Source organism: Pristiophorus japonicus, chromosome 3 (assembly GCF_044704955.1).
Source record: "Pristiophorus japonicus isolate sPriJap1 chromosome 3, sPriJap1.hap1, whole genome shotgun sequence".
Lineage (NCBI taxonomy): Eukaryota > Metazoa > Chordata > Chondrichthyes > Pristiophoridae > Pristiophorus > Pristiophorus japonicus.
Genome location: NC_091979.1, coordinates 148,629,732 through 148,643,644, shown reverse-complemented (window position 1 = coordinate 148,643,644; position 13,913 = coordinate 148,629,732).

The following is a 13,913-nucleotide window of genomic DNA, read 5'->3' as shown; positions in this document are numbered from 1 at the left end:
AGGCAGGAATTAACCTGGCCACCCGGAGATGGGTGGCAGATGTACATATATAGTGATGTGAATTTAAGTATGTTTAGTGAATAAGTTAGAGTAGTGTAAGATTATCTGTGTAATGATAAGTGTATATGTATTAGTTAACTGGGGTAAGGAAAAAAATCTACCTGTGCAGTTGTTAAAAGAGACACAGGCCAGGTAATACCCGGGAGCAAGAAGAATCCACCAGTATGGCTATTAAGGAAGCGCCGGTAAGATAAGACCAAACGGCTGTGAGATAAAAGTTAGAAGCAGACATCAGTCCACAAGGAACTGAATAAGACAGCCAGTCAATTAAACACTATACTATGTCTGAAAGAAAGAGAGCCCTATTTGGAACTCGGTCACCTTTGTCAAGCCACAGAACTTTCTCAGGGCTAGACAATCTGTTTTATGTGTCCCTACAGGAAACATAGAAACATAGAAGCATAGAAAATAGGTGCAGGAGTAGGCCATTCGGCCCTTCTAGCCTGCACCGCCATTCAATGAGTTCATGGCTGAACATGCAACTTCAGTACCCCATTCCTGCTTTCTCACCATAACCCTTGATTCCCCTAGTAGTAAGGACTTCATCTAACTCCTTTTTGAATATATTTAGTGAATTGGCCTCAACAACTTTCTGTGGTACAGAATTCCACAGGTTCACCACTCTCTGGGTGTAGAAATTCCTCCTCATCTCGGTCCTAAATGGCTTCCCCCTTATCCTTAGACTGTGTCCCCTGGTTCTGGACTTCCCCAACATTGGGAACATTCTTCCTGCATCTAACCTGTCTAACCCCGTCAGAATTTTAAACATTTCTATGAGGTCCCCTCTCATTCTTCTGAACTCCAGTGAATACAAGCCCAGTTGATCCAGTCTTTCTTGATATGTCAGTCCTGCCATCCCGGGAATCAGTCTGGTGAACCTTCGCTGCACTCCCTCAATAGCAAGAATGTCCTTCCTCAGGTTAGGAGACCAAAACTGTACACAATACTCCAGGTGTGGCCTCACCAAGGCCCTGTATAATTGTAGCAACACCTCCCTGCCCTTGTACTCAAATCCCCTCGCTATGAAGGCCAACATGCCATTTGCTTTCTTAACCACCTGCTGTACCTGCATGCCAACCTTCAATGACTGATGTACCATGACACCCAGGTCTCTTTGCACCTGCCCTTTTCCTAATCTGTCACCATTCAGATAATAGTCTGTCTCTCTGTTTTTACCACCAAAGTGGATAACCTCACATTTATCCACATTATACTTCATCTGCCATGCATTTGCCCACTCACCTAACCTATCCAAGTCGCTCTGCAGCCTCATAGAATCCTCCTTGCAGCTCACACTGCCACCCAACTTAGTGTCATCCGCAAATTTGGAGATACTACATTTAATCCCCTCGTCTAAATCATTAATGTACAGTGTAAACAGCTGGGGCCCCAGCACAGAACCTTGCGGTACCCCACTAGTCACTGCCTGCCATTCTGACAAGTCCCCATTTACTCCTACTCTTTGCTTCCTGTCTGACAACCAGTTCTCAATCCATGTCAGCACACTACCCCCAATCCCATGTGCTTTAACTTTGCACATTAATCTTTTGTGTGGGACCTTGTCGAAAGCCTTTTGAAAGTCCAAATATACCACATCAACTGGTTCTCCCTTGTCCACTCTACTGGAAACATCCTCAAAAAATTCCAGAAGATTTGTCAAGCATGATTTCCCTTTCACAAATCCATGCTGACTTGGACCTATCATATTACCTCTTTCCGAATGCACTGCTATGACATCCTTAATAATTGATTTCATCATTTTACCCACTACCGATGTCAGGCTGACCGGTCTGTAATTCCCTGTTTTCTCTCTCCCTCCTTTTTTAAAAAGTGGGGTTACATTGGCTACCCTCCACTCCATAGGAACTGATCCAGAGTCAATGGAATGTTGGAAAATGACTGTCAACGCATCCACTATTTCCAAGGCCACCTCCTTAAGTACTCTGGGATGCAGTCCATCAGGCCCTGGGGATTTATCGGCTTTCAATCCCATCAATTTCCCCAACACAATTTCCCGACTAATAAGGATTTCCTTCAGTTCCTCCTCCTTACTAGACCCTCCGACCCCTTTTATATCCGGAAGGTTGTTTGTGTCCTCCTCAGTGAATACCGAACCAAAGTACTTGTTCAATTGGTCTGCCATTTCTTTGTTCCCCGTTATGACTTCCCCTGATTCTGACTGCAGGGGACCTACGTTTGTCTTTACTAACCTTTTTCTCTTTACATATCTATAGAAACTTTTGCAATCCGTCTTAATGTTCCCTGCAAGCTTCTTCTCGTACTCCATTTTCCCTGCCCTAATCAAACCCTTTGTCCTCCTCTGCTGAGTTCTAAATTTCTCCCAGTCCCCGGGTTCTCTGCTATTTCTGGCCAATTTGTATGCCACTTCCTTGGCTTTAATGCTATCCCCGATTTCCCTTGATAGCCACGGTTGAGCCACCTTCCCTTTTTTATTTTTACGACAGACAGGAATGTACAATTGTTGTAGTTCATCCATGCGGTCTCTAAATGTCTGCCATTGCCCATCCACAGTCAACCCCTTCAGTATCATTCGCCAATCTATCCTAGCCAATTCACGCCTCATACCTTCAAAGTTACCCTTCTTTAAGTTCTGGACCATGGTCTCTGAATTAACTGTTTCATTCTCCATCCTAATGCAGAATTCCACCATATTATGGTCACTCTTCTCCAAGGGGCTTCGCACAACGAGATTGCTAATTAATCCTCTCTCATTACACAACACCCAGTCTAAGATGGCCTCCCCCCTAGTTGGTTCCTCGACATATTGGTCTAAAAAACCATCCCTTATGCACTCCAGCAAATCCTCCTCTACCGTATTGCTTCCAGTTTGGTTAACCCAATCTATGTGCATATTAAAGTCACCCATTATAACTGCTGCACCTTTATTGCACGCACCCCTAATTTCATGTTTGATGCCCTCCCCAACATCACTACTACTGTTTGGAGGTCTGTACACAACTCCCACTAACGTTTTTTGTCCTTTGGTATTCTGCAGCTCTACCCATATAGATTCCACATCATCCAAGCTAATGTCCTTCCGAACTATTGCCTTAATTTGCTCCTTAACCAGCAATGCTACCCCACCTCCTTTTCCTTTTATTCTATCTTTCCTGAATGTTGAATACCCCTGGATGTTGAGTTCCCAGCCCTGATCATCCTGGAGCCACGTCTCCGTAATCCCAATCACATCATATTTGTTAACATCTATTTGCACAGTTAATTCATCCACTTTATTGCGGATACTCCTTGCATTAAGACACAAAGCCTTCAGGCTTGTTCTTTTAACACCCTTTGTCCTTTTAGAATTTTGCTGTACAGTGGCCATTTTTGTTCTTTGCCTTGGGTTTCTCTGCCCTTCACTTTTCCTCATCTCCTTTCTGTCTTTTGCTTTTGCCTCCTTTTTGTTTCCCTCTGTCTCCCTGCATTGGTTCCTATCCCCCTGCCATATCAGTTTAAATCCTCCTCAACAGCACTAGCAAACACTCCCCCTAGGACATTGGTTCCGGTCCTGCCCAGGTGCAGACCGTCTGGTTTGTACTGGTCCCACCTCCACCAGAACCGGTTCCAATGCCCCAGGAATTTGAATCCCTCCCTGTTGCATCACTGCTCAAGCCACGTATTCATCTGCACTATCCTGCGATTCCTACTCTGACTATCACGTGGCACTGGTAGCAATCCCGAGATTACTACTTTTGAGGTCCTACTTTTTAATTTAGCTCCTAGCTCCTTAAATTCGTCTCGTAGGACCTCATCCCTTTTTTTACCTATGTCGTAGGTACCAATGTGCACCACGACAACTGGCTGTTCTCCCTCCCTTTTTAGAATGTCCTGCACCCGCTCCGAGACATCCTTGACCCTTGCACCAGGGAGGCAACATACCATCCTGGAGTCTCGGTTGCGGCCGCAGAAACGTCTATCTATTCCCCTCACCATTGAATCCCCAATCACTATTGCTCTCCCACTCTTTTTCCTGCCCTCCTGTGCAGCAGAGCCAGCCATGGTGCCATGAACTTGGCTGCTGCTGCCCTCCCCTGATGAGTCATCCTCCTCAACAGTACCCAAAGCAGTGTATCTGTTTTGCAGGGGGTTGACCACAGGGGACTCCTGCACTACCTTCCTTGCACTGCTCTTCCTGTTGGTCTTCCATTCCCTATCTGGCTGTGGACCCTTTCCCTGCGGTATGACCAACTCGCTACACGTGATACTCACGTCATTCTCAGCATCGTGGATGCTCCAGAGTGAATCCACCCTCAGCTCCAACTCCGCAACGCGGTCTGTCAGGAGCTGGAGGCGGATACACTTCCCGCACACGTAATCGTCAGGGACACCGGAAGTGTCCCTGAGTTCCCACATGGTACAGGAGGAGCATAACACCCGACCGAGCTCTCCTGCCATGACTTAACCCTTAGATACACTTAAATTGGCAACAACAATGCTAAAGTTTACTCACTGTTATAGAAGAGAAAAAAGAAAAACTACTCACCAATCACCAGCCAATCACTTAACCCCTTGGCTGTGACGTCACCTTTCGATTTCTTTCTACTTCTTTTTTGCCTTCCCCCTGTAGCTGCACAAGCCACGACTCTCGCCGAACTCGCGCTGCTCCCGGTCTCACTGGCCTTTTGTAGGCCTCTCCGATCCCCGGAACTCCCGCCTCTCGCCGAACTCGCGCTGCTCCTGGTCTCACTGGCCTTTTGTAGGCCCCTGTAGCTGCACAAGTCACACCTTTTATAGGCCTCTCCACGCACCTCCTCGACGCTGCTCCCGACTGCCGCCGACGCTGGGCCCCGGACTCCCTGCTGTGCCTTTTATAGGCCTCACCACGCACCTCCGACGCTGCTCCCGACTGCCGCCGACGCTGGGCCCCGGACTCCCTGCTGTGCCTTTTATAGGCCTCACCACGCACTTCCTCGACACTTCTCCCGACTGCCGCCTACGCTGGGCCCCGGACTCCCTGCTGTGCCTTTTATAGGCCTCACCACGCACTTCCTCGACACTGCTCCCGACTGCCGCCGACGCTGGGCCCCGAACTCCCTGCTGTGCCTTTTATAGGCCTCACCACGCACCTCCGACGCTGCTCCCGACTGCCGCCGAGAACAGCATGGAAAGGATCCTGTTCCTGCTCGGCCTGATAAGGATGAGCAGCGGCGACTGAGGAGATGTGGAAGATGTGGAAGAATCCCTCATTTACGGGTGTTCAGGAGGAAGAGCGCCGATCGTAACCGCCAGGGATGGCCCCTGAGACGTGGAAGAACTCGCCGTTTACGCCCACGAGGAAAGATGGCCAGGGTGGCTGGGATCTAATTCTACCCGCTACTACAGCCAGGAAGGTTTTACCTACGGGGAGGCCTCACTTGCTTGCCCCCGCATCGCTGCCCGAGTCAGTGTTACAGAGGGAAAATGTGTGCGCTTGACTTTCAAAGGAAACATTCCCCTGGGAAGATGGTGGTGGCTCAGAAAACTCAGCAAGGACGCATGGGACCAGGAATCAGACTGAGAAAGACTCGGTAATGATACGTACCGCACCATCACGTGGACATGAGGAGGAGTAAAAGTGTGTTGGGACAAATGGTGGGAATCCGAACAAGGAATTTATGTTTTCATGTGGGGAGCAGAGAGTATTTGTCCTGCAGGCATATTGATCGCCTTTGCCAGGCAATGGCAAGATGAAGGGGAAGGGATGGGGTGGGATTCTAGCCTACACGGGTGTGCAGTCCCACACTCCCCACTCCCAATTAACGCCACTGAACTAAGAGCATACATTAAGAAACCCCTGCCCACAACCCCACCAATACGCACAGTAATAGAAAGGTGTCCTACCACCACCAAGGGACCTGGAAATGGATTAGTATTGGTACCGACCGAAAAGGTGTTATACCAGGGGGTACATTATGCAGTAGCTTCAGTAATTTTAAACCTTACCGAGGTACACCTACCTGCATGGTGTCCGAAGGAAACAGAGCTGCTATACCAGGCCCTACTCAGAGACATGTTCAAGACATTTTATGAGTTAGACTTTGGAAATGTAGACAAAGCAGACCTATACACCCTAAACGCTCGGGACACCAGGGGCTCAGGGAGACCTAGAAGAGGAATCATAAACTATGTTTTCACTACCTACAATACAGCATCCTCTGTAATAAATAGCCTAGATGACATAGAGCTACAAACGCAGATAAACGGTTTAAAGACCCAATTCAGAAAAATCCTAAAACAGGAGAACACCGTAGTAGGTTCAGAACTACACAAGGACCAGGCTATGACTGTCCATTTAAAAGAAATAGTGGCTGAGCTGGAAAAACATGCACAGTGAGTGAATGCACTCATATGGGAGGATAGAAATGCTTCAGACCAGGCTGCACAGAACGAGGTGTGCATACTATTTGGGGCATGGTTGTTGGGCGAGGGCCGCAACAACCTGGAGAATTTAAAACAAAGTGTAGTCCCCTCTTGGATCAGGAACAAGCACCTCGCAGCCCTCCACCCTTACAGCAATTCACTAAGCCCGTGCCAGCTCCGCCTAGCCTCTGAAGCCTACCCTGTCCCAGTAGACTGTGGGAAATCTAACCACACCATTATGGGGATCGTACTAGTGATACCAGTCATGGGTGGCACCAGCATATTGGGTGGAAAACATTGGAGTTATTCAGGGAGGTGCACGCATTCGTTTCACAGCAGCCCCACACTATATCATAAAGTGGGAGCACGCTGTAACGGGTACTGACCTCTCCGGGTACCGGAGCCGGGGTGCACACGTAATATTGTGTCCCCAGTACTTGAGTGCCCATTCAAAGTCACAGAGTGCGTTTAAAGCTGCTGGTACACAGCCTATTAACTGCACCATGGAGGTAATGGCACATGATCATGTCCCTCCACAGGTAGCATACATAGGGGGTGGGACATATTGTGTCATTACCTGTGCACCCCACTACCAACATGGACACTTCTGGTGTCCGGTGAGTGACAGCAGTTTTTGCTTCAAACCTGAGGCATCAGTTCAAGTGGCCCAGGATCGGATTGTCCCCATTCCTGAACCCTCCACTGTCCACCTCACTGTGAAGGAAAACATTACAAAACTGCAGGATTATGTTGTACATTTTGCCTATGCAATTCCCCCTCTACCCGAACACCTTACCGCCCTGCTAAAAGCTGTAATTAATTCACAAAAACACTTCTACACTCTAGAATAAAAAAATCATTGAGATAGGGAAAAAGATTCTCGAGATCACAATTCCACCGGTGGGACCTTTTCAAAAATATAGAAGTCCCAGTCTGGATCCAAATCGCTTCCCACACTTTAGTTATCTGTCAACTCGCGATTATCCTTACTTATCCACTTATGGTGTCTCACTTGCCGAGTGAAATGCAGAGGCCGTCAGGTCAGGCACCAAAGGGTGCTATACACTCCTTGGCTGAACTTGGAAATTGCGCAGGGAAGGGTGACACCACACTACCATGTTTAATTTGTGTTTGATTTTACCTACCGTAAACTGCAAAATATCGAGTGTTGTAAGAGTGTTACTTAAAATATGTTTGACTTTGTACCGTTATTTTTACTGAACTTAAAAATGTGTTTGACTATGGACCTTTATGTTACTTAAGAATATGTTTGTCAATGTGCTTTCATTTTACTTTACTTAATGTTGTGTTTGACTGTATACCGTTATTTTACTGTGAAACCCGAGTAAAAGAGGGACACCATACCCCCTCTATGCTGTAACCGAATTGAAATGATTGTATTCGCCTGTAAATTACATTGCATTTCAATGGGGGATGCAGGGTAATGCTTAGCTAGTGTAAATGTAGGGAAGGTTGACTCTCAGGAGCAAGAATTTTGCTTACCTTGATTGACACTCAAGAGTGTGGATTGTCAACAGGGGGGACTGAAATTCACAAGAAACCCCCCCAGTGTTTGGGCTCATTCGAAAGGAATTTAATTTGGGACTATCTACCGAAAGGTTTGGAACCCTAAAGTGCTTATGGAAGAAACTACGAACTTTAATAGAATTTTGAACTTTTACAAGACAAATTCAAGGCTGTGGGCGAGCCTAAAAGGACTAACAGGAGACAACCTGCTTAAGTGCGACTACCAGGGTGTGAGGACTAAAGTAACCTGTCTGGAGAAATGGGTATTTGAGAATCTTTCTTTACAAGAGACATTAACATTAGAAAATGGTCCAGAGATAGCTAACCATTAACTTGACACTGGAAAACCATTTCAGCATATACATCACAGGCTTTCGCAGACAGACTGTGGCCTGTGTACCAGAGTGCCTGTGGTGGGGGCCTCAACCGGGGTCACCTAACCCGGGACAAGAGAGCCCACTGGCTCCAAAACCTGGTGGCAAACAGTTTGCCACGAATAAGAGCAAAGGCTGAGGCCTGGTTTGACCCGAGAGATCCGCAGGCCACCGAACAGGGAGTGGTCAGGCAACTGACCCTAGCCTACCGGAACAGCAGGGGTGCGGAAGAGCACCCACCCAAGGGAAGGGTCCACGAAATCAGACCTAGTCAGGATAAGAGGGAATGGCACCACGAGGGGGGCAACCCCTCCGATACAAAACGTACCTACTTCGGGTGCGGAAAGAGTGGGCACTGCAGAAAGGATTGTAGAAATCCATAGAAAATTAGCGCAGGGACGAATTCTGCAGCCCCTGCCCAAACGACTGAGACCGAGAAGCCAGTCCTCAAGCACCCTCATTTATGCAGCTAACCCCGCCGCCTCACCTCTGTCTAACAGGGTCCCCTACAGCTTGGTGGGTTTTACAGGCGCCGAGCAGGCTGGCTCATTTTCCGTTCCACTCTCCATTTGTTTGGGAACACTCCACACCAAGTGGACTTGTGTCCTGATGAAGTAGGAACAGGAAGGGAGGGTGATCCTGGGGGTTGACTTCATTCTAGGCCATGGGATCCTGGTGGATTTAAGAAACCACTATCTTTGGGGGTCAGTATGTACAGGACAGGAGAGTGAGGTGGTGTTATCCCAGAAAAACAGGGAAAAGGGACGGTGTGCACCATGAAGCCAAAGGAGGGTTACGACCTTAAATCACTGGTCAGTAACACTCCGATGGAGTACCAAGAGTATGTGAGGGCAAACCTTGCAGCTTTTGCCACTCACAAACACGACTGTGGAAGGATAAATGGGGTCGAGGTTAGCATAGATGGGGACCCCATGACCCGACCACAGAAACAGTATAACTTTCCCAGGGAGGCGGAGGCAGATATGGAAACAGCCTTGGGTTCGCTGGTTAAACAGGGGGTATTGAGACCAATAGTTACCCATGTGAACTCTCCATTGTGGCCAGTCAAGAAACCGGACAACTCCTGGAGAGCCATGGTGGACTATCGAGTACTCAACTGTAACATCCCTATCTGTGCACCCACTGTTGCTGCTGTCGCCGACCTCATTGGAGGTATCCCAGCGTCCGTGACCACCTTCACGATGCTGGATATTTCCAACAGGTTTTGGTCCATGCCTTTAAGAAGAGAAGATCAGTACAAGTTTGCTTTTACCTTTAAAGGACAGCAATACACTTGAGATACTCCAACTGTGAGCGGCACCTCCTAGCCACTCACTGGGCTGTGAAAAGATCACTGATCTTCACAGAGGGGGTCCCCTATTACACTCCTTACCCACCATATGCCCACCCAAATGCTCCTGGACGGAAGAATCAAGGACGGTGAGCAGTGCCCGCATTGCTCACTGGACCCTACTCCTCTCTCAGATGGACCTAAGGATAAAGGGTCTCTGCGAGCCAAGACTCGCAGCCAACATGATTTATCCAGGGACAGCCCACCGGTGTTCCGTAGAAGGGGTATGGGAAATTAACATAGGCTTTCGGGCCAGGTTACACCCCACAGGCCGAGAGATCTATGTGGACGGTTCAAGCACGGTATCTGCAGGCAAAGGACTCACAGGCTGCGGAGTTTATGACCCCGAGGCAGGCATTGCCCTGGCGATTAAACTCCCCAGCATTATGACCGCCCAGCACACTGAACTGTCAGCGGTGGTGTATGTGCTCACACACCCCGAAGAATTCCCCCCCCATACACGATTTGCTCGGACAGTATGTTCACATGCAATTCGTGTATGGAGTACCTGGCTATCTGGTCCCGTCGCGGATACACATCTGCAGACGGAAGACCCTTGGCTTTACTGGAAAAGATCATGACAGCCGTGGGGGAGGAAGGGAATATTTACATACATAAAGTGCAGGCACATTCCACCACTGAACCCCGTAGCAAGGGAAACCAGCAGGTTGACATGTTAGCCAAGCAGGGTGCCCGCACGGGCAAGCTCTGGGACCCGTACAACCCAGGCCCCATCGCAGCAGTCAGGGGCAGGATTGGGATGACAGGGAGGGCAGGGATAACATTGCCCCCGGACCTGAAAACGGTTCAGACCCAAGACCACATCCTCAAAACTGTCCTGAACACGCTAGCTAAAGGGGAAAGGGTAGACAGCCCGTACGGCACAACTACTATTGCCATTAAAGAAGGCATGCTGTTCAGGGGGGTGCAATGGGTAGTACCGCAACAACACCGGAGAGAATTCCTCCAGCTGGCCCACGAGGGTCCAGGAGCAGGACACCCCGGACCTGAGACCACTTGGCAACGAGTGGAACAGGTAGGGTGGTGGCCAGGACTCAGGTAAGACATCTGCACCAGCTGTCTGGTGTGCACGGCCAACAACCCTGACCCCCAGCAAAGGAAGGTGTCTATGGGACATATCAGGAGGGTAGAGGGATCCTGGCAGTCGATCCAGGTCGATTACATCGGGCCCCTACCCACTGCCCAGGGAGGCTACAAATATTTCCTAGTATTGGTGGATGTATTCACCAAATGGGTGGAAGCCTTCCCATGCCGAACAGCCACTGAGTTAGGAATAGCTAGGATCTTGGCAAGGGAGCTGTTCTCCTGATGGGAACTACCCCAGTACGTGGAGTCCGACCAGGGAAGTCACTTCACCGGGCAGGTGATGCAGGAGACCCTTAAGGTGCTCGGCATCTAAGGGAAATGACATGTCGCCCACAACCCGCAGTCATCTGGGCCTGTGGAGCATTTAAACCGTACTATAAAAGAAAGGTTACGTAAGGAGATGGGGGACTCACCCAAGAAGTGGGTAGAAGTCCTACCACTAGTCCTCATGGGGATCCGGGCCAGCCAGTCAAAGAGCACGGGGTACTCCCTGCACGAGCTCATGACCGGCAGAGCTATGCGAACCCCTAACCATATATTAGCCCCGGTATTCACGGAAGGTCAGCTTAGGGAAGCGAGCCGGGACAGCTTTGTCAGGAATCTGTTTGAACACCTTAAACAGATTCATTGGCAGGCTGCTAACAACATGGGAAAACAACATCGGAGCAACCGAATGCTGTTAGAACCCCGCAAACACCACGAATGGGAGGTAGGGGACCAGGACATGGTAAGGAACTACGCTCGAGTAGGGGTTTTTGAGGCACTGTACATGGGACCATACCACATTGTTGACAAGGCAAGTCCCATGGTCTATGCCGTGAAAATGCTCCGCCGTACAAAGTGGCTCCACATAAATCAGTGCAAACTTTGCAACCCCGGGACAGCAGCTAAACATAAGGGACAGCCAGGAACAGGGAATCGTGCTAAAGACAGGAACCCTCAGCCAGCAGCCCCCGACTGTGGAAATCCCACAGGGGACATGGCAGACCCACAGACTGCACCTAAATGGGCGGTGGACTGTGTTACTGGAGGAGCTATCCCCCCAATCATTTGGGACTCGGACACACCCCCAGTAGTCAGAGCCCTGAGAAGAACTCTCCGCACGCCATGTCCTAAGACGCCGTGGTCACCAGCACCCCAATTTAAGTGGTTCAGCCCCGGGAGTGGGACCAGCTCCAAAGGGGTATCTGCGAACAGGAACCCCCAGCCGGTTGCCTCGGGCGACGAGGAACCCCCAGAAGAGATACTGGTGGACCAGCCACCAATTGGGATTCACCAGCCTACAGCCCTCGATCAGGCAGAACTCCCAGGGGACGAAATGAACCGGGCAGCAACCCCCAAAGGAGCGGTGTGCTGTAGCACTGGAGGGGACATTCCCCCAATAATGTGGGACTCAGATCCACCCCCAGTCAGGACACTCCAGGTCCTGCGGTACAGGCCGACTTACTACCGGCCCCGCTGGAAACCCAGACGCCAGAGAGGAAAGGAGAAGGACAGGAATTAACCTGGCCACCCGGAGACGGGTAGCAGATGTACAGAAATAGCACGATATGAGTTAAAGTATGCATGGTAAAAATCTAGCGTAGTGTAGATTATGCGTGTAATGACTTCAGGTCACTATGACCGAAAAGAAACCACAGGCATGGAAGGAGTGAAATGAGTAGAATATAGGCTAAGAATGTTTAGATGAATAGAGAATGTAAGAATTTCAGCCGACAGCCGGTGACTAAATAGTGACATATGTACCAGTTAGTGGGGAAAGGAAAAGACCCCACTTGTAGGCAGTAAAAGAAGCACTACAAGAACGATAAGAGTAAAATGGTTATGGGATTAAAGTCAAAAACAGACAGGAACTGGAAAAAAACAGCAGTCGATTAAAGACTTAATTATGTTCTCCAAGAAAAAATGAGCCCAAATTGGAACTCGATCACCTTTTGTCAAGCCAGAGAGCTTTTCTCAGGGCTAGACTATCTGTTTTATGTGCCCCTACAGGAAGGAGAACAACATGGGAAGTGTCCTGTTCCTGCTCGCCGTGATAAGGATGAGCAGCAGCGGCTGAGGAGAGGTGGAAAAATTTTGCTCGGGAGAGAGAGCACCGATCGTGACTGCAGGAGGTGGCACACCGGGTGTGGAAGAGTTCGCCGTTTATGCCCACGAAGGGAGGTGGCCAGGGTGGCTGGGGTCTAACTCCACTCGCTACTCCAGCCAGGAAGGGTTTACCTACGGGGAGGCTTCCGTTCCATGCCCCAGGATTACAGGTCGTTGCTGCGTGGGTCAGTGTTACGGAGGGAACACGTGTGTGTTTGACTTGTAAAGGGCAGATTCCCCTGGGTAGATGGTGGTGGCTTCGGAAGCTGAGCAAAGATACGGGAGACCAGGAATCTGACTGGGAAAGACTCGTACCATCACGGGGACACAGGGAGGAGTGAAGGTGTGTTGGAACAAGTGGTGGGAGTCTGAACAGGGAATTTAGGTCTGCATATGGGGGTCAGAGGGGATCTATCTCGCAGGCATATCGATCGCCTTCGCCAGGCAATGGCAAGATGAGGGGGAAGGGATGGGGTGGGATTCCAGCCTACACGGGTGTGCAGTCCCACACTCCCCACTCCCAATTAACGCCACCAAGCTCAAAGCACACATTAAGAAACCCCTGCCCATGACCCCGCCAGTGCGAACAATAATAGAAAGGTGTCCTACCACCACCAAGGAATGAGGGAACGGATTAGTATTGGTACCGACCGAAAAGGTGTTATACCAGGGGTACACTATGCAGTAGCTTCAGTTATCTTAAACCTTACAGAAGTACACTTACCTGCATGGTGCCCGAAGGGGATGCAACAGCTATACCAGGCTCTATTCAGAGAAATGTTCAAGGAATTTTGCGAGTTAGACTTTGGGAATGTAGACAAAGTAGATCTATATACCCTATACGTTAGGGACACCATGGGCACGAGGAGACCTAGAAGGGGAACCTTGAACAACATTTTTACGTCATATAATACAGGGTCCTCTGTGATAAATAGCCTGGATGATATAGAACTGCAAATGCAGATAAATGGTCGAAAGAAGCAATTGAGAAAGATCCTAAAAGAAGAAAACGCAATAGTGGGCTCAGAGCTACACGAAGACCAGGC